Source organism: Colius striatus, chromosome Z (assembly GCF_028858725.1).
Source record: "Colius striatus isolate bColStr4 chromosome Z, bColStr4.1.hap1, whole genome shotgun sequence".
NCBI lineage: Eukaryota > Metazoa > Chordata > Aves > Coliiformes > Coliidae > Colius > Colius striatus.
The window spans coordinates 84752247-84764049 of NC_084790.1; the positions used below are offsets into that span (position 1 = coordinate 84752247).

General features: G+C 49.5%; 1 protein-coding gene across 1 annotated transcript in view; it reads right to left on the bottom strand.

The window, feature by feature from the left end:
* The window catches only part of ZBTB7C (zinc finger and BTB domain containing 7C), a 47346-nt gene extending 36152 nt beyond the window's left edge, over positions 1-11194 (bottom strand). The window contains exon 1 of the mRNA XM_062018600.1: positions 11113-11194. The gene's annotated coding sequence lies outside the window, so the exon portion shown is untranslated. The remainder of the gene's footprint in view (positions 1-11112) is intronic.
* Between the last annotated feature and the right edge of the window lie 609 nt (positions 11195-11803).

Consider the following 11803-nt stretch of genomic DNA (forward strand, 5'->3'; position numbering starts at 1 on the left):
GTGGGGAAAGAATTGAGTGAGGCATTGTCTGCTGCCTTTAGGAAACTGAAAACTTAATTTGAAACAGCACAGACTAGAGCTGGGCTTCTCTCACAAGAAAGGCTTTATTCCTGCCCCTAAAGCATCACTTTTTATCCTTGACATCTATTTTTCCATTCACCACTTTCCCACAACCAACAACAGGTTTAGGAGAGGGTTTCTGTGTTTTTGGAGTGATTCAGGTAGCTTGCCTTTGAGCACCTCCCTGGCTGCAATGCATTTCTTCCAGCAGCATCCTTCTGTCAGGCTATTAACTGTGTTTACAGATACCCAGCCAAGGGAGAAAGAAGCAAAGTGGTTTCCTACACATACAAAGGGAAAGTGCTGGAAAAGAAACTCACTCTGGATTCCTCAAATCTCAATCCCCAGATCATCCTCTGTTTTTCCTGCCTCCACGATTCCCATGTTGGCTTACTAAGCTGCACGGGCCAGTTCCCAGTGGATGCAAACCAGCAGAGCTTCGGTACAATCTATTTATGCTGAGAGCAAGACTAAGCATCACATCCAGTCATAAATCATAGAGTCATTTAGGTTGGAAAAGATCATCCAGTACAACCATAAACCAAACACTACCAAGTCTGCCAGGGATTTTGTACACCCCTCTCCCTTCCAAAAACGAGGCTGATTGCTACAGACCTTGCAGTGACCAGTGTGCCCTATGTGGGTCACCAGGGCCCCCCTGCACTGCTTGGCTTGGGACAAGGACAAACAGGGCATTGCCTTGCTGCTGGCCTCATGACCACATCCACCGGGACTGGGGGGAAACACTGCTCCTGTGTTGCCCTCGCTGACCCTTCCATGGTGCCCTCACTGTCCCTAGCTCAGCCACTACATCCCCAAGCTGGGGACTTTTGCCTGCAGGGACCCCCTTGACCTTGCCCCAGGCTCTGTTACTAAGAATAAAACGCAGAGGGCTGAGCTGCACCAGTGTGTGGTGGGATAATTGCAGGGAAGCAGCTGCTGTAGCCCAGCGACCGCAGTAATTGGGCTTGGGCCATCCTGTAGCCAGGTTTTGTGTGCTATTATCCCCTTATTAATAGAAACCAAATCTACCTTTGCAGAGACAGCAATGTGAGCCTGGAAATTACGTGGTGTAGAGCTGCAGGGAGGTATCTGTGACATCCTTGCAAGAGCTTCAGTTCTTTGCCACCCAGGGGCCGCATCCTGGCAGGCGCTGCGGGATGTTCCCGCCCAAGTCATGGCAGAATCAAAGCTGCCCTGACCCACTGTCCCCTGTGGTCATTGGAAAGGCAAATGCTAGACCCAGGCACACGATGGTTGCCGTTGTGGAGGCAGGCAAGTGAGATGTGGTCCTATTAACTAAATCCAGCAGCATCCCTGCAGGGAGTATTAATTGCATCTCCCAAGGAAGAAAAGTGAAGGTCAAAAAAGTCTTGAATTTCCCCTTACACGGATGGGGTATGGTGGAGGCCACAGCTGAGCATCCATGAGCTTAGGAGAGGGAAATAACGTGGAGCATCTCAACTGGGATGCTCCTGCCTGGGTGCTGCAGGATATCAAACGTAAAAGATGAAGGCAGAAGTGACAGCATCATTTTGAACGGAACCAACGACGATGCCAGGGCTCTTCTTGCTGGAAGGGGTGAAACCCAAAGACAAGATAATTTCAGAGAAACTCAAAGACAAGATAAAAGTCTTCTTCCAAGGTCAATATGGTAGCATGGCTTTTCATAGCCAGGACTAACACAAGTTCCTCTCCCCATCCCTTATTCCAGGCTAACTTCCCCTCTGAAGCTCAAGCTGGGAACAGTTCTGGATAAATTGTGCCTCTGTTCATGACTTTTTTCATTGGGTGAGGAGGGATGAAGGCACAGGGTGTGAGCCAGTATGAAAGCTGAAAGGTAGAATGAGGTACCTCCATCTGAAACGCAGTTGACAGTACAGAGAACGAGACCTGTATTAGTTCATTTGGGTTTTACTGCAGATATGATATGCAGGTTTATGAAAGTCTTCAGGGCCACCTGAACCTCATCTGAGATTTGGGGTTTGGTTTGAAACTGCCTCACTGCTGTTCACTTCCACCTCCCCTCCCGACTCATGGTAGGCACAGCCTGGCAGAGAGCCTCCTACAGCAATGATTTGAACCGGCAATGCTGTTAATACATACACTCAAGAGTGATGGAAAGAATTGTCAGCCCATTCCAAGCTTCCCCCATTTTCTTCACCTCTTCTTCACCCAGCTCTTAATGCTTCCCATTTCGACGGCAATTAATACCAGCCTTGCTGCAGACGAATCCTACAGGCTTGCAACCAAGTCCTCGCAGAGCCAAACCGGCACAGATGTGCTAGAGAGCTATGCAGATGGTTTCTCCTTCCCTTGAAACTCGAGACTTTGCTTCTGCTTGATGCTGCAGTGTTTTTCAGGCTGGGGATGTCAGGAGCATGTACCTCCCCATATGGCAAGCGAGAAGTCACCCCGTGAAGATTAAAGCAGAGAGAGGAGACCTGGGTTGCCTCCTGCATTTTTCAGCTCTTCTCCATCACTTTGTGAAAGCCTGGTACTGTTAAGCAACTATGTAAGAGATGAGAAGCACTGGGGGAAATAAATAATACATAAATGCCAAAGTGTGTTGCCAAGGCCAGCTGCAGGATGGATCTGTACCTAGGCATGCTCCCCTCTGGACAGCTGCCTGCTCCTGCCCTGGAGAGATGTCACAGGGAGTGAAATGGAGCTTCTGGGCAAGACGTCTCAGAGTGATGCATCAGAGGACCTTGCAGGTGACAGAAACTGTAATTGCTGTGATTAAACTTCACCGGGCCGTTTCACCCCCGTGAAACCCAGCTTTGCTGCTGATTTCAGCAGAAGCAGGATTGATGTCCCTGCCAAGGGAGAGGGTGGGAGTGCTGGGGCATCTCTCCCCAAAAGCATGAGCAAAGCCTGGCTGCCTGAGCAGAGGGCTCCTTGTGCCATCTTGAACCCCTGGGGCTCTGGATTCCTTGAGGACCTGAACAATGCTCTCCAACAACCCCAAAAGCAGCCCAAAGCACATGCAGAGAGTCAGCAGTATGACAAAAAGGGGTCTCAGACCTAGTGTGAGATGCTACAGGTAACTGCTTGGGGTTCAGGGCAGCAGCATCTTGGTCCCAGAGGCTGCAGAGACCCCAAGGGAGGTACACTGCATCTCACCAGATCAGTCCCTACGTCCTTATCTCAACAGCATCTTGGCCACATCTCGCTCTGTTTATCTCAGTAAACCCCCCAGCAGAAAGAGATAATGTATTGGTCTCTTTAGACACATGATAAGCATGTAACAAAAGGTAGACGGTGTGTCTGGATGCAGCCATGCTCATGACAGGACTTTCCCAGTCTTCTAGTATGGAGAGCAGCTCACTGGAAGGAGTCCTCTTCCCACTTCATTCTATCCTGGATTAGGAGAACAGGCATCACCCCTAGAGCAGGATGCCTGTCCTCCCATGATGATACAGGAGCATCCAGCCCTGAGGCACAAAGGAAGGTACTCAGGCTGCTGGGAGGTAATGGTGAGGAGTGTGGTCCTTGGGGTGGCTGCTTCCAACCTTGCTACAACAGACTAGTCATGACATCCCCCTGCCTCACTGCTCATGCCTGCAAAAGAGTCACAACATCCCTAGTAAAGCATTTCGCTACCCACTAACCTCTCCTCTCCTCTCCTCTCCTCTCCTCTCCTCTCCTCTCCTCTCCTCTCCTCTCCTCTCCTCTCCTCTCCTCTCCTCTCCTCTCCTCTCCTCTCCCTGCTGCAGAGGGCAGCTGGAGGGGCTCTGGAGACACAGCTCAGAGCAGAGTGCACAGGGATGCTGCAGAGACTCCTAAAATGAGATGCACTCAGACAGTCTAAGGCCTCTGCAAAACCCCCTGCATCTGCTAAGGATCAGAACTAGCTACAAAGGTTGAAGATGTTGCTTGAGAAACAGCAGCCGTAGCTGTGTACCTGTACTTGCCTTATTAGTTTTCTGCAGTGGGAGACTATAAAGCGACTGGGAAAAGAGGGGAAAAATACTCTCCTTGTTTAGCACAAAAATACAGGTAACAATTATAAGGCAATAATTGATTCATCTGATACTTTATTAACTGGAGTTGGGGTGTGCAAGTGACAGGCACTGCAGTGAGCCTTTCATGTGACACATTATTAAAGGCTCTTTTTCTGGCTCCGAAAGGCAGTGGCTGGCAGATCAAAGGTCAGACATTTCAAGGAGTAAATTGGTTTAATGTGGCTGTAGATAGCCTCACAAAAACCTAATAAATATGCAGTGAAATGTAAGGAGAGAAAATTGTGGACAGGAGAGACAATTACTTTGAAACCAGGATAAGAGCAGCACGGGCTCAAATTAATCAGCGCATGGGCTCCTTCTCTCTGTCTCAGGATTTAGTATTCAGAGCAGGAACCTGTCTGCTGGTGGGATGTGCTGGCAGGGGGAGAAGTGGTACCCAGATCCATAACCTGCTAGGGGAAGATGCTGAGTCCGGAGCTGCAGCTGGGACGGTGGTGTGAACACCGGGAAGCTGCCTGTGACCTGCAGCAAACAGTACTCACAGCATCTCGCAGCCCGAAGCCCAGCATTCAGAGGTTAAAACTGAACACAGAGGGGTTTAATTAGAAGAACTGATGCTTTTAGCTCCTCTCCTTGTTTTTCAGAAGTGCACCTCGCTGATTTTTAAAATCCAGGCAGCAAAGTCTAGATACTTTGGGGTTTTTGTTTGTCTTTCTTGAAATGCATTAACCCAAATGACCTGCAAGATGCTTGCAAGGCAGGATTTCTTAGCTAAAATGTCAAAGCTTCACTCCTTTTAATTAAAGGTGAGAAAACACCCACTTCACATCTCTAATCTGGAAAGGGACTTCCTGCACAAAAACAAGGTGTGATATCCCCAGGATGGCTGGAAATGGATCAGAGGAAATAAATCTATGCTAAACGAATCTATGGAACAAAACGCCTGTCCCCCTCAGAGAAGCAAATAAGGGCACAACCTCTTTGTATTCCCTTTGCAGGTCACCTTCCCCAGCTGAGTCACCACGGGCCCACCAGGCAGGATCAGGCAGCTCAATCTGCTTGTGACTTAGCGAAGCCAAGCCTTGCCTGCTCACTCACATGGGGACTTTCTGCAAGCACAGAACCACAGAATGGTTTGGGTTGGAAGTGGCCTTAAAGTTCATCTTGTTCCAACTCCCTGCCATGGCCAGGGACACCTTCCACTAGCCCAGTCTGCTCCAAGCCCCATCCAACCTGCCCTTGGATGATTCCAGGGATGGGGCAGCCACAGCCTCTCTGGGCAGCCTGTGCCAGGCCCTCACCACCCTCACAGGGAACAGCTTCTTCCTCATAGCCAATTTAAATCCACTCTTTCTCAGTTTGGAGCCATCACCCCTTGTCCTGTCACTCCAGGCCCTTGTACAAAGTCCCTCTCCAGCTTTCTTGTCAGCTTTTTTAGGGACTGGAGGTTGCTCTAAGGTCTGCCTGGAGCCTTCTCCTCTCCAGACTGAACCCCTCAAACTCTCTCAGCCTGTCCTCACAGCAGAGGGGCTTCAGCCCTCAGATCATCTCTGTGGCCTCCTCTGGATTTGCTCCAACAGCTCCTTGACCTCCTGATATTGGTGCCCAGAGTTGCAGGCAGCACTGCAGGGGGTCTCACCAGAGCAGGGCAGAGGGGAAGGATCCCCTCCCTCGACCTGCTGCCCACGCTGCTTTGGATGCAGCTCAGGATACAGTTGGCTTTCTGGGCTGTAAGCACACATTGCTGTCTCACTTTCATTTTTTCATCCACTGACACCCCCAAATCCTTCTCTGCAGGGCTGCCCTCATCCCCCAGTCCAGTTTTTGTGCTTGGGGTTGCCCCAACCCATGTGCAAGACCTTGTCCTTGGCCTTGTTAAACTTCATGAGGTTCCCACCTTTCAAGCCTGTCAAGGTCTATATTGCTCCATCAGCCATGTTGTCCCTTAGGCTGAACCACCATGGATGAATCAGATCCCTCTGCCCACCACATCCCTGTTGGTGGCTTGTCACCAGCGGTGTCCCTCTGGCAGGGCAGCGACGTCACCTCCCTGGTGAGGAAACCTCATAAGAAGCCTTGGGGATGGAGTAGAGTGGGACAAATGGTGCCACCCATGTCCTGATGTCTATGGGACACTTCAAGGAGAATTCAAGGAGAATCACACACTGTATGGGTCACCCACAAGGAGAATGAACAGGGCATGGACCTCCATACCTGCAACCCACACAGGCAGCTCGTGCCCTGAGTTATCTGTGTGTACATCGTTCTGCCATAAATCAGAAGCTCTGACAGTGTAATTTGTATCTGGGGAACCTGAAGCAATTACAAAATCAGCCCAAATGCTATCTGTTTCACAAGATTTTGCCCTTAGTTAGCACTGTCGTTCTACTTTAATTACACTGTAATTAATTGCAGCAAAACTGTTTGGAAAGTGCATGTGCACGGTGGAAAGGCTGGAACATTGCAACTTGTCTGGTCCTCTGCAGCCACTAGTGTAAAATCTCTGATCCTCTGTTGAACACCTCTATTGGCGTATATTCACTAACTTATATCCAAAGCACCTCTATATCCTCTCAAAACCAAACCAAGACCCATAGAAGATGTTTACTGACCTCTTTTAGATCCAAGGAAATTAAGGAGCAGAGGAGCTAAGCTCTTCAATTTCACTTCAGATGGGACCAAGAGGGTAGAAGTTGCCACAATTGCATGAAGCTTGAGTCTGGATTTAAATCACAATCTCAAGTATTCTCCTGTTCCCTTGCAGCTCCCCAAGCCACCCTGAAGAGGCTGGGACCTGCCTCTTGCCCATGGAGAAGGTTGTCTTACCCATAAAAGTGGCCTTAACACCTCCCTAAAGACAGGGGACTTGCCCCTGATGACAAAGGAAAGCAAATCTGACCCATTTCTTTCACAGTCTGTCCCCTTCTAATATTTCCACCACCTAGTCATGGCACAGAGGTATTAATCCCATCTAAGGTGGACTTTCAGAGCCCCCATTTGCCTGGCACTTGTTTTCCCGGCACAGACGGGAAAGCAGCCGTAACGCAATCTCGGAAGTGAGAGGCCGACAAACACATCTGAGGCTGCCTTGAGTTTCATCCCCTCACCCATTCTTTACTCCTCTGTTAAGAAAGGCAGCTGCACCAGAAGCCTGCACCCCTGCAAGGCTGGGGAAAAGGTCTGGATGGGCCATGGGAGTCAGGAGACACGGGTTAGATGATGTGACTCATCTCCTCTTGCACACCACCAATGAGTGGCCAGGGCAACAACTTGCTGGGAGGGCAGGAGAGGAAATTTCCCACGAGGATTCTCAACACTGATAACAAGCATTTTCTTTTTTTTCCTCTCTTTTTCTGCTTTCTTTTTCCAGCCTCCTCTCCTCTCCTCTCCTCTCCTCTCCTCTCCTCTCCTCTCCTCTCCTCTCCTCTCCTCTCCTCTCTCCTCTCCTCTCATTTCCATCAAACCTTCTCATCATCTTCTCACCATTTTGCTAGTAGCAGATGGAACAACTTGCCCCAGAGCACAATGAACACTGACAGAGAACACGAACAGTGAGGAGAACGTGACAGATCAATGGCTGCTCATGCAATGATGCGCTCAGACCCCATGTGTTCCTGGAGGCAACACTAGCCTCTGGATTGCACCTCTCATCCATGTTGGTGAGAAGGGCCCAATTTTACATCAAGGCAGCAGTCCCAGCGCAGGGGGCTGTGAAGCTATGTCTCTGGCTGTCTGCTTGGCAAGGTGATGTAACATAGAGTAAGGGAGAGTAAGGGAACCTCATGACAGAGGTGAGGATGCACCTGCTTTGAGGAGCTCAGGAGCTCATTGCAGAGATGAGATGCTCAGAGACTGGGCAGGCAGCGGCAGGGGGTCCAAAGGCAGCAGCAAAACAATGAGGACTACCCCAGAAACAGCAAGTCTGGGAGATTGAGCTGATCTAGGAGACCTCCCAGACACATGCCTAGAGAGCCTGGGGTTTGGCAGAAGATCTGCTCCATCAGCTTCAACTCACCTTGGCAAAAGGTGCCCAGATACCATGGTGACGGGCTCGGCAAGGATAAACACCCAACATGGGTGTGGGTTGTTTGCATAGCTAGGAAGCTGGCTGGTCTCCATCCCTCCACCCTGCCTCCTCCCAGCGGTGCCAGGATCTCAATCCAAAGTGGTCTCCTTCCTCCTCCCAGGCTGGCTCATCCGCGGGCAACACGGAGGCCCTTCCCAAACTGGTTCCCTGCTGGGCTGGGCAGGGCAGGGTGGGGGACAGGCTGCTGCCTCTTCCCAGGAGGTGAAAGTCAATTGATGGTCTCAACATTCATATGTCTGCCCAGACCCACATGGAGATGGCACAGAGCCGTCGTGGTGTGGGACATTCCCTCCTCCTCCTCCTCTTCCGCAGCTGCCAAACGCATCAAGCCCCTTGCAAAACCATGGGCTGGTGTGTGGCATCCTTCCCCCTCTCCCAAGAAAAGCACTCGTGACCACCATGCATCCATTCCTTAAGGGCAAGGACATCTTTTTGAGGGACAAATCAGTCCACCAGCAGCAAGAAATAAATCTATAATTAGGGCAAACTGCTCACATGAGCGATACTTGAAAATTATGCAGACCTGTGAGCAACGTTGCCATAGGGCGCACGGCTCCTCTCAGGCTTCCAGTAAGGAATAAAAAACCTCTGACTAATATAAAGAGGCCTCCAAATCATTCTTGGCAGAAGCATCCCAGTCCCGGATCCCCTCCCTCTATTCATTGCTAAAGCTCTCAGCCAAAGGAAAATAAACCATGAAGCTCCCTCACTGACCTGACCTGCAGTGCAGCTGCCCCTTCTGCACCATTACACGCTAATGCAACGGGGTATCTCATATATATTATATAACTCTAGATGTTATGTGTGCATTCATTACGTATTTTATACAGAAATACACACACTGTATGTGGGGCTGCCCACGGGACCTGGCGTGATGCTGCCTTTCCATCTTGTTGGGAGGGATGAGCCCTCCCCTCGCTGCTCTGTTTGCTGGGATCATCCACACACGCTCCGTAACGCTACATTTCACCGGGGGCTGAGACCCTTCACCCTTTCTAATTACTTCCAAGGTTATAAAACCCTTCCACCAGTGACACTTAATGGGAGTAAGACCTGGGCTATGAACTGGGGAGGGAAGACATCAGTATTTTGAAACTATTTTAATAACTCACTATTTAATTAAGAGCAATAGCTCTGAAATTATGTCAGTGAAACTTGCCACTTATTTATTAATTAGAGGAGGAATTTCAAAAGAGGCTAAGGGAGTTAGATGCTGGCCAGCCCCAGGCTCGCTGGAAAATCCCAAGCTTGTATGGCTAATGCTTGCTCAGTGCTCAGACACGCTGGGTCTGACTCCTCACTGCCTGGCACCTGAAGTAGGCAGCATCAAGCACCAGCGTGAAGTAGGTTTTAAATGCTGCCTGCTCCAGAGCAGGGGTTTGAGATGTTCTTTTTGGAGTGGTAGGAGTGATGGAAGGCATTGGAAGACCAGAAAAAGACAACAGAGCATATCATCTAACTTTCTAGGAGTTATTCCCTGGGCTGTCCTGGGGTAGATACACCAGGACACACACCAAGAAGCCTGAAAAAGGTTTGCTCTCCAAGATGGGCTGTTGAAGATGCTGAAGGCAGCAAGGGTTGGCTGTGCCCACGGCATTTGCTCCCTGCAACCCAGCTTCCCTTGCTGCTCCCAACATCCAAATCCTCCCAGGAGGAGAAGCAACCTCCGCCCGATTCCACTTCCACCAGGTGGAAAGGAGGAGAAAGCCACACTCAGTTTCATTCCTCTTAATATCGTACCTGGGTGACCTAGAAGGTGGCTGCCACATCCCGTTTTTGAGGGCAGAACAAGCTGCAGGTCCCTGCACGACCGCGCCAAGTATTTCCGCGCTCCGGAAAGCAACGTCGGGATGGCCGAGCGCCGGTTCCTCCTCTGCTGAGCACATTCCTCCCCTCCTGTTTTCATTCAGCCCAACCTTAAACAAAACCACGGCTGCTTTTCCCCCCCCCCCCCCCCTTAATTGATGGCACAGCTCTGGGAATCACCTACACGGGCTCAGAGGAGCAGCAGAGGGGGTTTGTGCTGCTGAAACAGCATTTAATCTCAACAAGGAGCTGTTAAAAAATATTAAAGCTTAACAGGGTATAACATCCTGTCCTGCTGTGTCCCCTTTGCCAGTAAGGAAGCAAAAAGTTCCTGAGGCAGAATTAAACCCCAAATCCATGTAGGGGAGGGCTCCACATAAAGCACCTCCAGTTGCCCTATGTGATCCCCACTTGCAGTACAGAGCAGGCTGGCTTGAACTGGGCTTAACCCTGCACCGAGTAGCAGCCTCATCCCAACCATGCTTCCCAGCCTGGCTTTAATTGCAATTTCTCTGCCAGCATTAAATCTGCTGAGACATTTTAACTGTTTAAGAGGATACTGGTTTGTTGTTGTTGTTGTTGTTTTTTCCTGAAAGTTTCACGTAAAGACCAACCAAAACAAAAATTAATTGAAAACAACTGTCAAAGAAATATTCAAAGCATAGGATAGAACAGATTTTATACTATATTACACTGTGAATACTAAACATCTGCCTCAGCAGAGTCCTTCTGCCCACCCAGTAGAAGATGTTAGATGTGTTTTGACACTGATATTTGCTGTCTAAAACAAACAAACAAATAACTAAGCCGGACTTACACAACAAAAAAAAAGAGAAACCAAACCCCGTGCAAAACACGCTGCAAATTGAGAGGTTGTATCGTACAGGTGTTGATACACAGCCAAAACGTCTGGGCTTGGTAAAGATTCAAGATACCAAGCAAGGATATCGGAAAGAGAATCACAGGTTTGAGTTCAAACAGCAATTAAAATCGCATGTAAATGGCGATAGATTAGCACAGGCGATCTCTACGACACGCCAAAGGTTTCAAACACGAGCACAATCAGCCTCCCGGCATGAAATTCAAGCACCTTCCCCTCCCCTCCACAAACTGCAAAAGCCCTAAGAGAAGGGACAAAAGAATATTGAAAAAGAACGTATCTTGGAAGCATTAATGCAGCACCCGACCCACCTTCCCACGCTGGGTGCCGACCTTCGTCCTGCCCTCGCCTGCCTCAGCTGCGCGGGAGATCCGGCAGCGTCGCTCCCCGGGTGTCTGCAGCCGAGCGGAGATTGTCATTGATTTGTGTGAGGAAAGTTAAGCCTTTCTAGGAGCGGTTAGGAGAACTCACTCCCACCACTCCCTCTAAACCAAAAGAATTTGGCACAGAGCCCTCCTCGTCCACCTGTACTATTGAGGTCTAAACAACACGCGGGACATCGGCTGATTTCACCAGGATCTTTTCATGTTTCCTTTTTAAGCGAGCACACAAAGTTCTTTGGAAATAAAAACTTGGGGTTTTGCTTGTGGTTCGGTTTTGTTTTGTCTTTTTAATCTCTTTTTTTTTTTTCCCTTCAAGTAGATTTATCACATCCTTTTTTTTTGTTTCCCATTCAGTGGGTCAAGCCCGTCCCTTATGTAACCGGTGACCCTGGATTCGCCCCTGCAGAGGTGGTAAATGGGTGACTTCCCTATCAATCTGCTCTGCTTCCCCTGCAAACCATGCACACATGTTTGGCCGGGACAAGGTAAACCTGTGAGAGGTGAAATCCTATTCTTTCTCCTGAAAAGAACTGGATAGAATTTAACAAAAGATAAAAATCAGGGTTTGTGCATGAGTGACCCAAGACAGCGTGAAAGTGGAGGCAAGGCACTTTCAAAG